Genomic DNA, 17,743 nt, shown 5'->3' with positions numbered 1-17,743 from the left:
GTTCTAGCTCTGGGCGTCCACTTTCTCTGACAGGGTAGGGAAGCTCTCTGTGACCTGAGAGGCTGCAGGTGGGGTGAGGCCTGGGAGCGACCCTCTGGGAGATAGGTTCCAGCTATGCATTTGGGGGAGAAGACCCAGGAGCAGATTGCAGGGGGTTAGAAGAAAGCGAGCAGTCCCACACGTCTGGGGCAAACTGTACGGGACTGCTTTGGGGTTTTCACAGAAGGGGTTGTTCTCTGGTGGGGCGGCCAGTGGCTTTTATACTGCTCGTGGTGGAGCCATTGCAGGACCTTTGCTGGCATCAGGGACCTCCAAAGGGAAGGCTGAAGTGGGTGTGGGGGAAGAGACTCAAGGCCCCTCATCCCCCTTTTTTTTTTTTAATAGACTTTATTTTTTAAAGCAGTTTTAGATTCACAGCGAAATTGAGAGGAAGGAACCGAGAGTTCCCACATACCCTTAGCCCGACACATACACAGCTTCCCGTGTTATCATCAGCATCCCCCCCACCAGAGTGGTCCATTTGTTACAACTGATGAACCTACCCTGACACATCATAAACACCCAATGTGCATAGTTTACATGAGGGTTCACTCTTGGTGTTGCACATTCTCTGGGTTTGGATAAATGCATAAGGACCTGTATCCCAGCGTTATAGTATCATCCAGAGGAGTTTCACTGCCCTCAAAATCCTCTGTGCTCTATCTATGCATCCCTCCCTCCCTCTCCCCACCCCTGGCAACCACTGATCCTTTTACTGTCTCCATAGTTTTGCCTTTTCCCTTTCCCCTTTCTAACCAGAGTTGATCTGATTTACATATTGGGCTTTTGTTTAAGATTTCATTTTAAGATGAGGTTATGTGGCTTAAGAAGAAAAGAAAAAGGTTTTAAGTTAACAGTCAGCATCTTGACCCCATCACTCATTAGTTGTGTGACCCTGAGCAAATCACTTCACCTCTCTGAAACTCGATGTCTCATCCATACAATGGGGCCGATGAGGGCTGCCTCACATAAATTCTGTTCTGTGTGTGCAGCACCTGCACACAGTAGGGCCTCAACCAGGGTGAACTGCTTCCTTTTGCAGCTCGTGCTCACTTCCCACATTCAGTCCCCAAGGCCTGGTTATTTTGTCTCTGGAGTTCCAGGATTTCTCTCTTCTCTCATCCCTACTCTAACTTCTTTCTAGTTTAGGCTTGACCTGATTCAGTGTGTCTGAAAACAGTGATTAGGCCACACACCTGTGCCAAATGCTCACCTTTCATGGGATGGAACATGGAGCTGTCCCTCGGCGATGGGGCGGTGAGCCCAGCAGGAGGCAGGTGTGTTCTTCGGGCTGTTTCCTAGTGCATTTCTCTGGGGTCCTTACCCCCCTAACTGCCCCCACCAAACCACCAGGGGACCTGATGGTCCTTCTGAGTCTGACGAGCCATCACAGGGGTGGTTGGCTATCCACTGAGGGCCCCATGTCTAAGTTCTCTCACACAAGCTCTCTGTAACTCTTGCTGGCACTAACCTTACAAGACACAGTGGAACAGAAACCACTACATCCACAGAAATACACCAGGCTTTGGGCTTCACTGGGCAGCTTTCTGGACCATATTTCCTTAAATATTTATCTTTGGACATCTTCGGATTAAGACCCTCTAAAGGTGAGGCACCCACCCCCTCTCACCTGGACTACTTCCTTGCTCTCCTGGGTGGTCTCAGCCACCCAGATGAGCAGAGTTTGGTGACTGATGAGAAGCTGGGGACGAAAGAAAATTTCATCACGGAGGAATCCCAAGCCCCAGAATTGGTCTCAGTGCCACCAAGTAGAAGAGAGAACACAGGAAGACAGGCAGACTTAAGGACTTTGGTGGCCACCTCAGTTTGTGGCACTTGTGGGACCCACGGATGTGAACCTTAGGCTGGCAGCTGGACACGTGCATCTAAGCTTCAGTGAGTCCTAGACGGAAGCTGACCTGACCCAGTCCTGACCCATCCCCAGCTGACTTTTCCATTTACCTCTTATGGGGCATCTGTTTTCTCTTATTTTTGATTTCTTGGATGGGGGTGATTCACTGTCACTCATGTCCCGTTTACAGTTCTTGTCTGACTTGGCATCTAGTGTGATAGTTTACTGTGAAAATGCCAAATATTTGCATCTGAGCTATTAGCTTATCATTGGGCTGAATTGATTAGCTGTTAGTGTTTTGATACTGTGTACGAATACATATAACAAATATTATAAAAGGCTTAACTTTATATACAGGTGATAAAATCATACACTCTTTAGAGAAGGAAGATTAGAGATGATATAATCCAATGCCCACGGAATACTAAATAAGTCAGCATGCTTTAATTGAGTGCCCTTTATGTGTATATGTATATTTACTGAGAGAGAGAGAATGTTGTAAAATGTTAACATTTGGGGAATGTCAATGAAGGAGAGATGGGAATTACTTGCACAATTTTTTTCAACTTTTTTCTGTCTAAAATTTTTTCAGAATTGAGAAGTTAGTCCCCAAAGTTTAATACATACTATATAACATTTTAACGACTGAGAAGGGAGGGTGCTGGTGGAGGTGATGGTGGAGGTGGGTGGGAAACAATAAAAACTCAATAGTGCTGCCAAGAAATGGGGACTCATGCAACCTGATTCTGTACAATCGCCTCAACTTCTCGGATGTTTTGTGAAACAATATTTTTGCTTTTTCTAGATGCAAAAAGATAGAATTGACTAAATCATAACAGAAAATGAAAAGATCCTCTGCTTGCTGTTATAGTGATTGTGAAATACATATAAATCTCAGCCCAGATGGAATTAATTTGATTAATGTAGATGTAAAATCAAAATGAATAGGACTGTAATCCCTTGGGGAGTCTGCATTTGTTCTGAACGCTCTTATCAAATGTTCCTGGGGACACAGGACACAATATTATTAAGATACCTGGCTGGGGAGGGCAGTAAGTCGAATAGAGGAAAGATGCTACAGGTCATGTGCTTGCTTTGCTTGGAGAAACCTGATGAAGAAAGCTCCAGATACCAACTCTGGGGCATGGACTGTGGACCCTGGAACCTGACCCCAGGAGCCTCTCATGGATATGAGCACCCGGACTGAGACACACATGTGGCCGCAGCATGTGGTCCTGATTTGTATCAGGGAACTAGAGGCTTAGGGATGATCCCCTGCCTCAAAGGAAATAGAGAACACCGTTAATTAGTTAAGGACTTATTAAAGTCTAGCGAGTTCTGCTCTAAGGGATGGGCCTCACCAGGAAGACAGGGGAGGCTGCTTATTCAACAAGTATTAAATAAATGCCTTCTCTAGATGAGGCACAATGCAAAACAGTGGGAAAATGTAGAGTAAGGTAAATAGGATCTATGCCATCAGGTGGCTTATGGGAGAAAGACTGCTGACCAAGGAGTTCCCAGAGAACTCGGTTTCCACATCTGTAAAAGGGAAAACCTTCCTCCGTCATATACGAAACATGAAGATTAAATGAACTGATGGATCTAAACGCTTGGCAGGTATCAGGCACTTAATAGTTGCTGGCTTCCCCCTCTCTCTCTTCTCTGATGCAAGAGCCCAGGTCATCCTGGGTTATTCTGAATCTTACCCACTCTGGTCCATCACCAGGACAGTTCCATGGACCCACATCTAGACCCTCTGCTGTTGTCTTAACCCAGATGCCCTAAGGACGTCTGAACTTGCTCTTACACCTCAACCCCGTACCAAGTGTGCTAACGACACCGCAAACATTGGATTAGGAAAGCCACCTAGTTTTAAAATGTGAATATATTGGGGCTGTAACTGTGATTTCAATTTGTAGATTTCACCACGGTCGCGCTATTAAGCAGCGTTCAGGTTTATTAATTTTATACGCATTGGCATCTTTGAAATTGTTAGTTCGTATGTATGGAAATAAATTTCCATGAAATGAACTATAAGCTCTCTTATATGGGACATCTTTAATACTAGAGTAAAATAGATTTAAAATTACGTACTCGAATGGCAGGTTTCTGCTATAAGTTTGTGTTAAAAAAGGGGGAAAAGAAAGCATAGATGGGAAAAAAAAGAAAAGAAAGTAGATGTAAAGTCTCCGTACTTCGGGTTATGTTCAGGGAGAAATTTTATCCCGTTTTCCTTGAAACCCAGCTTTTTTTCCCCACCCTTAAGAAGCTCTGTAAAGGTTGGGGTTATTTATCTCAACTCTAGGACAACTTGGGACAGGGGTATGGAGCTAGAAGGAGACGATAAGGGGCCGAAGGAAGGTTGAATTGCAAGCAGCCTCCAACAAGCATCTGCTTCAGATCACTGGGCTCAGACACGGAGGAAATAGGATCTTACGGCCGCTGGGCTGAAACCGGAGCCCAGACCCTCTCTCGATGGAACCGAGGCTGTGCCGGCTGATCCGTGGACCGGGGGAGGAACTGATCCCTGAGATCACGGCGACGGCTGTCTGCCAGAAAATAAGGCTGCTCAGGGTGCTCTTTTCTTCTTTAATTCCTCCATCTATCCTGGGCCATGACTCTGCAGGAGGTATTTCAGAACTGCTTACAGAATGATTCAGGTCTCCACAAAATCGGAACCAGTACAAAGTACAGAATCCCGCAGAGAACAAGAGGACCTGTAGAGAATGTCTGCTGTTAGGAAATGTGATAAGTTGAACCAGAAGCTTAGATTTAAAAAAAAAAAAACATAAAGTTGCACATGATACCACTTTATTGCACTGACAAAGAAGGAAATAAAATGGAAAAGCCGATTCTTCCAATCTAGTAAGGAAAAAGAAAAAAATATTCACCTTTCCTCTTACACTTTTCTGTTCTAGTCTCTATATGTCCCTTTTTCTCTGGCTAAGAATGCCTAAGAATTTTTTTTTTTTATTGCAGTATAGTTGATTTACAATGTTGTGTTAGTTTCAGGTGTATGGAATGCCGAAGAATTTTGAATCATCATTTTATTATTATCAGAAATCTGTCTCACACTGTTACCAGGTGTGGCTACAAAGGAAGGCTTCTGATTACACGAGCCACACATGGAAATCAATGTTCTTATTTTATAATCGAAGCGTATGCAGGCATTATGTGCATATATCAAACCATTATGTTGTTGTATAAAACTAATACAATGTTGTATGTCAGTTACATCTTAACTTAAAAAAGCTTATTCAGTATTCTGTTTTCCTAGAGTTTCAGATGTGATTTGGGGCATCACTGGCGATCTCTGATTTTACTTGCTGGAGCATGGAGTCAGGACTTAACAACTAATCTAGAACTTTGTATTTTCAAAATAGTTTACACGTCTTAAAGTCATCAGGTATTATTTAATGACTTAATAACATTATTCATGCCCCTCCCCCATGACCCAAATGAGATAATCACCGGATTGTCTCAGATTATAGATTCTTAGCAGCAGCAGCCAGCCACATGCAGTTCCCCGTGTGTAATATTTTGCACTTAGATGCTTGATAATGATAATGCTTTGAAGTATGAATTCAGTTTAACGTTTGGTCTGTTTATTTTTAACATAATGGACCATGAAAAGAGTGAAAATTTAATTTTTCTTGTTATGCCATTTTAGACATTGTCAATTTTCCTCACTTGCAAACTTAGTTACAGAGAGAGGAGATACTGCTACATTCAGAATCAGCAACCATCATACCCACAACACAACCATACTTGAAAGAGCAGAGTGGAACCCAGAAGCTGTATAATGTGGGGGACCAAGTTGAAAGACTGTGGGTGGATTTCTTAACTTAGTCACCCACGGATGGGCCTCAGGGGCTCTGGACACTCCCTGAAATGCCCTATTTGGAAATTCTGAGGGTAGGGCAGTATCTGTTGCTTAGATGCTCAAAGGGATTCAGGTTGCCCTGCCAAAAAAAATAAATAAATAAAACCACAATTCCATGTCTTCTGCTTTCCTGCATCCATTGGGTCGAGAAGACAAGGGATGTAAGGACAGTAAGACAATGTGGGGATGCTGTTTGTCTTCCCTTCTTTCTGCCAATAGAACCCTGATTTTGCTCAGGGTGACAATGGGCCTAGCCTGGGAGGATGACTCATGACATTGCAAAACCAGTCAGGACAATCCCATCCTCTTCCGTTAGACTGTCAACTTCCCAGCCTCCCTTTCAGTGAGGGTGTCGTCAGCATGTGTTCCATTTCTTGCCAATGAGATGCAAGAGGAAGGCTGCAGGGAAGCTTTTGGAGAGTTCTTGCTTTCTTTATACATAAGAAAGAAGTGGCCGCCTCAGCCCCCTCCCCTTTCTTTTGGCCTTGAACTTGCCTGTGATAGTTGGAACTGCCGCAGCCATCTTGTAACCTTGAGATGATGTGCATGGGGATAATAGGCCAATATGCAAAATAAAGAGAGAGAAGGAGTCTGAGTCTTTAATGACATTGGTAAGTTGGCAGGTCAATCCTGATATGGACTGTCTTTGAGTTTCTTAAGTAAGTAATAAACACTCTTCTGGCTGAACCTATAGTTAGTGAGGGTTTCTGCTACTTGCATCCAAATATACCTCAGTGGGTATAGTGAATAATCTTTTTCAGCTTAAAATATAATCAACTGATTCTGCCTGTTCAACATGTACGACTAGTAGCTAGATGTTGTTTTCATTGGATGACACTAACCCTATTAATAAGCTAGCCTTCTAAATATACATGCAGGAAACATGGGAAAAATCAGGAGTGAAATAAATGATCCTCTGAACTTACACAGTATTCTTCCTGATATGAAGAATGGTGGGTGTTACCTTATTTTTGGTTAATAATACCATAATCAATGAACAGAAGTAATTATATAGGCAGAGGCTACATCTCTACTTTCAACTAAAGTGGGAATTAATTTTAAGTATCCATGCTTTTTTGTTCTAAACACCTCTATCTCAATAAATGGCCTACATACTAACATAAAAGACAAATCTACTAATTAAGGTTTGAATTTTTTTTTTTATTCTGTTAAAACCATTTTGACATATAAGTCCCTTGAAAAATTTGAGGAAGGAGAAAGCCACTGAATTAAGTTAGCACATTCTCCTCCAGGAAATTTAGTCACATGTATTTCTATGCTATTTATATAAACTTAAACATGACTTCATATGTAACCATATGTATATATATATTTGTGGATTCTTTTTAAAAAGCTTTATCTACAGTTCACCCAAGGTGAAGGGTTGGAAATTCATCAGTTAGCTTTTGCTGTATAACAAATCCCTCTAAAACTCAGTTGCTTAAACAGCAGTGGTGTTGTCACTCACACGTCTGCCGGTCGGCTGGCGTAGCTTGCACCTTAGAAAAAATTTAATAATCTCACCATTTTCTGGGAGAACCCAGCCTACTTGAAAAGACTTGGCTTGTAAAATATATAAGGTGTGAAAAATAATAAAATTAGGGGCACAAGGGATGTCTGTACTGAGCAGTTTCTGCCAGTGTGCACTGACTGTTATACACTACTTTCTTTTGTATTTATAAGATAATAAACTAGTGCGCAATGGGCCATTCTTTTAAGATTACCCTAGGATCACCTTTGTAGGAAAGTATTTGAAAAGTAACTCATGAGGTCCATTTCCAGTGCAATATTCCACGTTCGGTGATTTTTTCTGCAAACACTTCACAGGTGGTACAGATGTAACAGCACTGCAGAGTGAACCTGCTCTGTCACAGATATACTAGTTTAACATGGTTGCTTTGGGCTTCCCTGGTGGTGCAGTGGTTGAGAGTCCGCCTGCCGATGCAGGGGACACGGGTTCGTGCCCCGGTCCGGGAGGATCCCACATGCCGCGGAGCGGCTGGGCCCATGAGCCATGGCTGCGGAGCCTGCGCGTCCAGAGCCTGTGCTCCGCAACGGGAGAGGCCACAACAGTGAGAGGCCCGCGTACAGCAAAAAAATAAAAAAAATAAAATGGTTGCTTTTTGAAACATATGGTTCCCAGCTGAAGTTTTATCACTGCTACTGTTTTTCTTCCCAGAAGATTATACACCAGTTTGATAAATTTCATCAGTGGGAAAATATTTTCTCCTCAAGTTAGGGATAAATTTCTGCCGTTGGAACGTCTCTTATATTAAAGATATTGATTTGGAACATGCTCCTCTTTGAATGGGAGGAATAAGTCTTTAGTCAACAGTCAGCAGAACATGGAGAATTGCAAAGCAACATGTCAGAAGATTGCCATGGAACTTGTACAGAACCAGAGCTTCAAAAGCTCTGGTTATGTTAGCACGTGCATGTGCAACAGCACTGCCCACCGGACCGCAGGTGCTGGAGGGAATGAGAGGGCACAGGGAACCTTGCAGCTCAAACCCACTAAGAATGCTCAAGGGTTTCAGGTGGGTGCCACCCTGGACTTGGAACAGTGGAAGAAATTAGGTGTAGGATCTTGTTATCGGGAAGATTTATTAGCCAAAGAGTTGGAGCTTGCCCACCCCAGACTCAGGAATCACTGAGCCTGGTCCTGAGGCAGGGTCCTGGTCACACACCCTGCTTCTGAGATCCTAGACGATGACACCTCTAGAGGCCAAGGGAATTAACCTTCCTCCACCCAAACCCCACCAGTCATGGGAATGGGCTGCTGAAAGGACCCACGTCACCCTGCTCTTGGGATCAGGAGGTCTGGGTTGCCTCGCTGCCGACCTGAACATCTTCTCCCCTCGGCATCGCTAACTCTGCTCCTTGGCTCCGAGCCCCACAGCCCTCCATCCTTCCTTCCCTCCCTCCCTTGCTTTCCTCTTGCTTTCTTGAGGAATCCTTCTCTGTGTCCCTCCCCTGGCTATACTCCTGCAGGGCATGGACCAAAACAAACATTAAGTAGATGTATTTTGAGTGAATAAATAAATTGTCGCGTATGACTCAGACTTTTAAACATCTATGCAAACATTTTAAACTCTTTTATGTTTGTCTAATTATGCCGTATTTTTACATAATGAGTTCCTTAGCTTGTTACTTACCAAATGAAGTGATTCTTAATTGTTTTCATTATACATTGTAGAGAATGCAAGCAGTACTTTTTAATTGAAACATCTTGGGATTCAGTGAAAAAACCTGGATTCACTTTATCCAGATTGCATACGTTTTCAGAGAATCTGAACACCTGAGTCGCTTCTCAACTTTTGCGTTTTTAGCCTCAAGTGTTCTGATGTTGTCTTTATTCAGCAGAATTTCTTCTCTTTTCCCTTTCCAACACCCATCTCCCCGTCTCCCTCTCTAATCCTTTTAGGTGCAGTGATCAAAAATGCTTGCAGTATTTCCTTTTGTGGACACCTCAAAGCTTTTTATTCCCATTTTAAAATTTTATTTATTAATTTAATTAATTTATTTTTGGCTGTTTTGGGTGTTTGTTGCTCCGCGCGGGCTTTCTCTAGTTGTGGCGAGTGGGGGCTACTCTTCGTTGTGGTGCACGGGCTTCTCATTGCGGTGGCTTCTCTTGTTGCGGAGCACGGACTATATGCACGCAGGCTTCAGTAGTTGTGGCTCGTGGGCTCTAGAGCGCAGGCTCAGTAGTTGTGGCGCCTGGGCTTAGTTGCTCCGCGGCATGTGGGATCTTCCCAGACCAGGGCTCGAACCCGTGGCCCCTGCATTGGCAGGCAGATTCTGAACTACTGCGCCACCAGGGAAGACCTTATTTTCGTTTTTAAGCCTGATGCTAGGACAAGTAATGTTTTGCTGCCTTTTGGGACCTAAAGCCCTTATTTTCAAGCAACTGACTCCCTGGGGGACCTTTCCTAAGGCTTTGACCAATGGTTCAGAGGTCTTCTTTTTTAATGCATAGAGGATTTATTTTATCCCTAAATAAGTTATCTGGAACTTTCCATCTGAGCAAATATCCTTTGTCTGGAAGTAGGATCTTTTGGTGGTTGGGGATGTCTAAGCAAGTTCTCCTGAGTAATCACCACTTCCTCCTTTTTTGAAAATGATTTTGAGATGTAATTTACATACCATAAAGTTCACCCTTTGAAACTATACAACTCAGTGGTTTTTAGTATATTTACAGAGTTGTACCACCATCACCATAATCTAACTTTAGAACACTTCCATCATCCCCCAGGAAACCTTGTATAATTTAGCAGTCACTCCTCCTGTCTCTCTCCACCCTCTCCTCCCCCTCCAGTCCCAGGCAACGGCTCTTCTACCTCTGTCTCTCTAGATTTGCACATTCTAGACATTAGATATAAATGGCCCCATACAATACATGGCCTTTTGTGTTGTTTCTTCCCCTCACCATGTTTGTGAGGTTCACCGCTGTTGTAGCATGTATTAGTACTTCATTCCCTTTTACTGCTGAATAATATTCCATTGTCTCCATATACCACGTTTGGTTTATCCTTTCATCAGTTGATGGACATTTGGGTTGTTTTTACTTTTTGGCTATTATGAATGATGCTGCTATGAATGTTCATGTACAAGGTTTTGTGTGGCTATATGTTTTCATTTCTCTTGGTTGAAATAAAATAGTCTTAGGAACACAACTGCTGGTTCATATGGTAACGCTTTCTGTTTTACATTTTGCAGAACTGCCAGACTGTTTTCCAAAGTGCTGCGCCATTTTACAGTTCACCAGCAATGACTGAGGGTTCCAGTCCCTCTACATCCTTGCTAACACCTGTTATTGTCTGTCTTTTTGATCATTGCCATCCTAGTGGGTGAGAAGTGGTGGTTTTGATTTGCATTTCCTTAATGACTAATGATGTTAAGCATCTTTTCATGTGCTTGTTAGCCGTTGGAGAAATGTCTATTCAAATCCTTTATCTATTTGTCTTTTTATTGTTTATACATTTGGGATATTCGTCGTTTTATTGTTGAGTTGTTAAGAGTTCTTCATATATTATGGGTATACCTCTTCCTTCTTCATAGACTATTTTCATGTGGCTTTTGGGACAGGACACTCTGGTTTTCCTCCTTTGTCATTGTTCACCCCCTTCAGTCTTCTTTGCTGGCTCTTTCTCTTCTCCTTGATCTTAAAAAAAACCCAAAAAGTGAAAAAAACCTTATTATTGAAGTATAACATACAAATAGAAATAGCTTAAATAATTTTCACCAAGAAAATGCACCTGTTTACCCAGCACTCAGATCAAGAAGTAGAACATCCTCAGCACCCCGGAAATGGCCCTCACATTCTCCCCAGTCACTAGCCTCACCAGGGATAACCAACTATCCTGACTTGTAACATCACGGGTCAGTTTTGCTTGTTAAGGAATTTTAAAGAAACAAAATCATATGATACATATGATTTTTTTCTGACTTCTTTCACTTCATTGTTATGTTGATCAGATGTATTCACATTGTTCTACGTAGCTGTGGATTGTTCATTTGCACTGTTGTAGGGTATTCCATTCTGTGAACTGACCACAATTTATTCATTCTACTGTTGATGGGCATTTAGATGTTTCCAGTTTGTGGCTATTAGGAATAGTGCTCTTTTGAACATTCTTGTACATGTGCTCAAGAAAGTGTATTCTTGGTAAGTATACATACACACATACATACCTGCTAGATCTAGACCTTGGAGTAGAGTTGCTAGGTTACCGAGTGTTCAATATTTGTTCAAGTTCAGTAGCCACGACCTCTTCTCAATTTTCCAAAGTGGTTGTACCAATTCCTAGTCCTATTAGCAGTGTATAAGAATTTTGGTTGTTTCACATTCTAGCGAACCCTTGGTATCTTCTGTATTTTATTTTGTTTGTTTTAGCTATTCTGGTATGTATGTAGTGGTATTACATTATGGTTTTATTTGCATTTCTCTAATAACTACTGAAATTGAGCAACTTTTTATACTTATTAGACGTTTGTACATTTACTCTTTCAGAGTGCCAGTTTAAGGTGCGTTGTATTTGACAACTTCCTAATATGTTTTCTTCTTTTTCAAGCTGTTTTATAAGAGTTCTTTTTTTTTAAAGATTTTTTTTGATGTGGACCATTTTTAAAGTCTGTGTTGAATTTTTTTTTGTTACAATATTCTGTTTTTTTAAAAAATATTTATTTATTTATTTTGGTTGCACTGGGTCTTAGTTGCGGCATGTGGGATCTTTAGTTGCGGCATGCCAACTTCTTATCTGAGGTGTGCCGACTTCTTAGTTGCGGTGTGTGGACTCTTTAGTTGCTCTTAGTTGCAGCATGCATGCTGATCTAGTTCCCTGACCAGGGATCAAATCCACACCCCCTGCATTGGGAGCGTGGAGTCTTACCCACTGGACCACTAGGGAAGTCCCTGCTTCTGTTTTATGTTTTGGTTTTTTGGCCATGAGGCATGTGGGATCTTAGCTCCCTGACCAGGGATCAAACCTGCACCCCCTGCATTGGAAGGTGAAGTCTTAACCACTGCACCTCCAGGGAAGTCCCTAGGAGTTCCTTACATAATCTAATTACAAGTCTTTTGCCAGATATCAGTATTGTGGATTTCTTCTTTGGCCTGCCTTTGCAGTATCGTAATGGTGTCTTTTGAAGGATAGAAGTTCTTAATGTAGTTCAACTTATTTTTTTTCTTTATGGTGAGCACTTTTTTTTTTGCGATACGCAGGCCTTTCACTGCTGTGGCCTCTCCTGTTGCGGAGCACAGGCTCCGGACGTGTAGGCTCAGCGGCCATGGCTCATGGGCCCAGCTGCTCTGCGGCACGTGGGATCCTCCCAGACCGGGGCACGAACCCGTGGCCCCTGCATCGGCAGGCGGACTCTCAACCACTGTACCACCAGGGAAAACCCTGGTGAGCACTTTTTGCATCCTGTTTAAGCACTTTACGCCTACTGCAAGATCATAAAGATATTTCTCTGAGTTTTCTTCCACATTTAAATCAGTAACCCATCTGGTAAGAGGTAGAGGCAAAGATTTTTTTCCCATAAGGATATCCAGGACCAATTGTTGAAAAGACTCTCCTTTCTCCACTGAGCTGCCAGGTCACCTCTGTTATAAATCAGGTAACCATATAGGTATGGGTCTATTTCTGGGCTCTCCATTTTGTTTCCCATAGGTCCATTTGTCCATCTTTGTGTTAATATCACTCTCTTAATGACCATAGCTTTAAAAAGCTAGGTTTTGATATCTGGCCATGAAGTCTCCCAGCTTTGTTCTTCTTCTTCAAGATTGTCTTGGGTCTTCTCCCCCTTTTGCATTTCACATATGTTTCAGAATCAACTTGTCAATTTACACACACACACACACACACACACACACACACATGAACCCTCCTGGGATTCTGATTGGCATTGTGTTGAATCTAGGCATCTTCTAAATCACAAAAATGACATTCCCTGTATTTACTTAGGTCTTTTAAAGGTTTTTCCCAGTATCATTTTGTAATATTCAGTATATAGGTCGTGTGCATTTTTCATCAGATTTATTATTAGGTATTTGATGTTTTTCAAAAGGTAAATGGTTTTACTTTAAAAGTTTAATTTCCTCTTTGTTTATTGCTGGTATATAGAAATTGATTTTTGTAAACTAGCCTTGTATCCAGTGCCCTTGCTAACTTCATTCATTAATTCTAATACTTTGAAGATTATTTTGGAGTATCTATGTATGCAATCATGTAATCAGTTTTATTTTTTCCTTTCCAGCTCTTATCCTTTGCTAAAACTATGTTCTCTTTCATATAATATATTTTAGTCTTTATTGATCATTTCTCCCATTATAGTTCAAAGTCATGGTAAGATTCATCAGGTCTCAGCTTCCCCAAATCCTCAGTAATCCTTTGTAGGACAAGTGTCACATTTGTAAAATGATATTCTGCCCAGGGGTCATTTGTAACACTATTTTGGCCAAGCATCCCTCAGTTTCACACTTGGATTCCTTTAAAACTCCCAGATAATTTCTAGATTGCCTAAATGTTTAAATCTATTTTAATCTATTCATTTGACTTGATCAAATTTCTCTTTTAAAAGTCAAAGTAAAATGGTAACATCCTGATCAATTTAGCTGAACTTGTGTTTCGGAAAGTGGGTAGTACAACATGGCTGGAATTAAGGGTGGTGGAGGTGTAAGGGATAAAACTGATGACAGCTTGTTTCATCCAGAACAAGAGATGAGGGAGAGAAAGAGGGAGAAAGAGGTGGGGGGTAGGTCCTAATTTCAGAAATTACATCCCATTACTCATGTGGCCGTATTCTATTAATTAGAAGTGAATCAGCCAGTGGGTCCAGCCACATGCAAGGGGAGAAGATTACACAAAGCTGTGAAGATCAAGAGGCGGTATAATACCTGGGAGCATTTTAGAGGCTGCCTATCACAGGCCCCTTTGGCTTTCTAGAGGTGACTATTTCAACCTTTTTTCTTAAAAGGTCAGGCTAATTTAAATCAGGACCAAATTATGCTATAATTTTTTTTTTTTTGCGGTACGCAGGCCTCTCACTGCTGTGGCCTCTCCCGTTGCGGAGCACAGGCTCCGGACGCGCAGGCTCAGCGGCCATGGCTCACGGGCCCAGCTGCTCCGCGGCATGTGGGATCCTCCCGGACCGGGGCATGAACTCCTATCCTCCGCATCGGCAGGCGGACTCTCAACCACTGCGCCACCAGGGAAGCCCGATGCTATAACTTTTAATTAAGCTTTCTCTACATGCCACATGTGTCCTGGCCCAGCCCTGGGTGTTTTCCAGGCTGCAGTATAAGGCCACTCTCGTTCTTTACGAGAGTTCATCCCTTCTCGGGCCTTCAGTTGCTGCTCCTCTGTTGACAAGCTCAAACCTCTTAGCCAAATTTTATATCCTATAGCTCTTCATTTGTCCTCCAAAACTTTTAGATGTTTTGCTTTTGCTCTGTATTCTCTATGTCTAAAACCCAATTAATGAGTTTTCTATCTCTATCAGGACTGAGAAATTATTTTAAGACCAAAAAGGGAGAGTTGATAACAATGTGATGCTGGAATATAATGGTCTAAACATTTTTTTGCCCTAACAAACTGCATACTCATTTACACACTACCCATTCTCAGTCAGGTCATTACCAATGGGTGTCTGTTGCAATCAGGTGTAAACGCCTACCAAATCTACCCACGTACCTGCATTTGTGTCCAGGTAGTCTACCTTCTCTCCTGGCCGTTACCTAGCAAAGGTCAATCTTTGCTAGGCTGCTGACGGTCTCCAGGACCCATCTCTTTTCACCTGTTCAGGGTCTGGAGTCCATGCCTCCTAACACAACCGATGTTGCTCCAGCAATGTGCTTTCTTTCCTGAATCACCAGCTTTCCCATCTCCACTAGATCTTTCATCAGAATACCAACGTGGTATGTTATTTCTCTTAAAGATCTTAGGGCCTCCCTGGTGGCGCAGTGGTTAATAAGAGTCCGCCTGCCGATGCAGGGGATACGGGTTCGTGCCCCGGTCTGGGAGGATCCCATGTGCCGCGGAGCGGCTGGGCCCGTGAGCCATGGCCGCTGGGCCTGCGCATCCGGAGCCTGTGCTCCGCAACGGGAGAGGCCACAACAGTGAGAGGCCCACATACCGCAAAAAGGAAAAAAAAAAAAAAAAAAAAAAAAAAAGATCTTAAAATCTTTCTCTCGATCCCACTTACTGTTCCAGCTATATTTTCTCTCCTTCTGTAGTAAAATTCTTGAGAGAGTTGGCTACGGTTGCTATCTCCAGTCTTCATTCACTATGATATCCACTCCAACCAGTCTACTGAAAGTGTGCTATCAAGGTCACCAATGCTCTCCACGTTGTTAAATCCGAGGGTTAAGTCTTGGACATCTTACTTATTGTGCAACGATTACTCTCCTTTGAAACACCTCCTCCCCTTGGCTCCCAGGATGCCACACTTTCCCACTTGGCTGGTCGTTCCCTCTGTCTTTATTGGTTTCTCCTCATCGCCACAAACGTCACGGTAGAGTACCTTCAACTTCTTTTCTGTCTACCCCTATTCCCTTGGTTTTAACCACCATTTATATGCTGATGATTCCCAAACTTACATTCCTAGTCACAACCTCTCTCCTAAGTCCAGACTCCTATAACGATTTTTTTTAAATAACAGAAATGGTATAAAGATGACCCCAAAGTGTGAACATCTTAGCTCTAACAGATGCTGAAAGAACTTATTGGACTCCCCTTATCTGACTAAAGTGAGAGCTTCACGGAGTCAGCTACCTGCCCTCCCCAGCAAGTCTCCCGTCAGGGAGGTGACCTACCTCAGGCACTGGGACATTCCAGAAGAAAAAGAAGTCATTTAAATAAGCCTCATCAGAATGTTCCATCCTTGGAAGGCTTAAACCTCCCCTGTTCCCCCGCCCTTTATTAAGCTGGTAGATCCCCCATATCCCTATCCCGCTCCTACTGCCTGTACCTTCAAGACACACCCAGGATCTAACTACAAGCTGCCAGCTCCACTGTCACCACTTAGCTTCCCAGTCACAGTCACTTCTTGCCTGGGTTATTCCGATAGACCCCTAACTGCTCTCTGATTTGGCCCTTGCTCCACTTGAGGCTACTCTCAACACAGCAGCCAGAGTGATCTCGTTTAAATGATCCAATCACCTTTCTGCTCCAAATCCTCTCACGGAAGTAAAAAGTCAAGTCCTAACAGCGGCCCGCAAGGCGTGAGAAGATCTGCCTGTGCCCCCTCACCTCCCACCAGTCTCCCCCTCCCCCTAGAGCACCAGGCAGGCTTCCACCTCAGGCCCAGACACTTGCCATCCGCTGTTCTTTGAACATCTTTCTCAGGACGTGCTCCTTCACCTCCAAGTTTCCCTTCACATGTCACCTTCTCAGTGTGGGCTTCCCTAAGCTATTTTAAAATTGCAGCATTTACACTCAACGCTTCCCTCCTTCCATGCTATGTGTTTCCCCGTTTTATTTACTATCACTCATATGCTGTATAATTTGTTTATTGTTTGTTTCTCTCCACTAGACTATGAGCGCCACCAAGGCAGGGACTTTTCTTTTGTTCTCTTTGTATTCCTAGACCCTAGAAGAGTGCTTTCACATAGTAAGCCCTCCGTAATACTTGTTGAATGCTGAGTGAATAAATGAACGTGTGAGAAGTAAATCCCGTTCAGGGGGTTGAAAGGGGAGTTCTGTGATGCTAACAGCCTTCATTTTGCCCTTGACCTTCTCCTGTCCCCCCTGGAAAACCCTGATGATACACTGTGTGCAGGCAGTGGTAGGCCCTGGGAGAACAGCAGTGACTAAGGTAGAGCTAGGTCCTGACTTCAGAGTTTTTAACTCTCCACTTTTGGTTTTATCCCGTAACTGTTAATAGTAAATCTGTCTTTAACGGAGGACAGGATGACCTACTAGTGGTAGCACAACTACTACTGGTGACTGTCACCCTTCCCATCTATCTTTGTGTTCAGCCTGGCTTTCTACTTCATCTGGGTCCCTTCAGTAATTTGGGGTTCACACACACACACACACACACACACACACACACACACACATTTTCTTGCTTTCCCTGCTTGGAAATCTTCAGATAATTTTTCTTAGTATCTAAAACGAAATAATTCTTCTCCCTCCCAACTTTCCTGTATTTGTGAATATACAACATTGAGTTGCAAGATAATGTCTGCCCTCCACATACAATGAAGTCTTCTGGGAATGTTTTCAGTTTAGCCTTCTTTCTTGCCATCACTGTGATCTAAAACATCTTGCTTAACTGGATAATGTTACCCCTGAATTAAGACGATGTCGTGATCCACGGGCACCCCTACTTCCTGCTCCAAGTCAGCCTTCATATTCTACTGAACATAAACGTGTATTGTAAATATAAATATTACAATATTGGCTTTCTAATCCGCTCCCTTTCACACCTGGTGCTCTCAGCTCTAGCTAGATTCCACATAACCACTC

Source organism: Mesoplodon densirostris, chromosome 9, assembly GCF_025265405.1.
Source record: "Mesoplodon densirostris isolate mMesDen1 chromosome 9, mMesDen1 primary haplotype, whole genome shotgun sequence".
Lineage (NCBI taxonomy): Eukaryota > Metazoa > Chordata > Mammalia > Artiodactyla > Ziphiidae > Mesoplodon > Mesoplodon densirostris.
Note: the sequence above shows the minus strand (reverse complement) of the source record.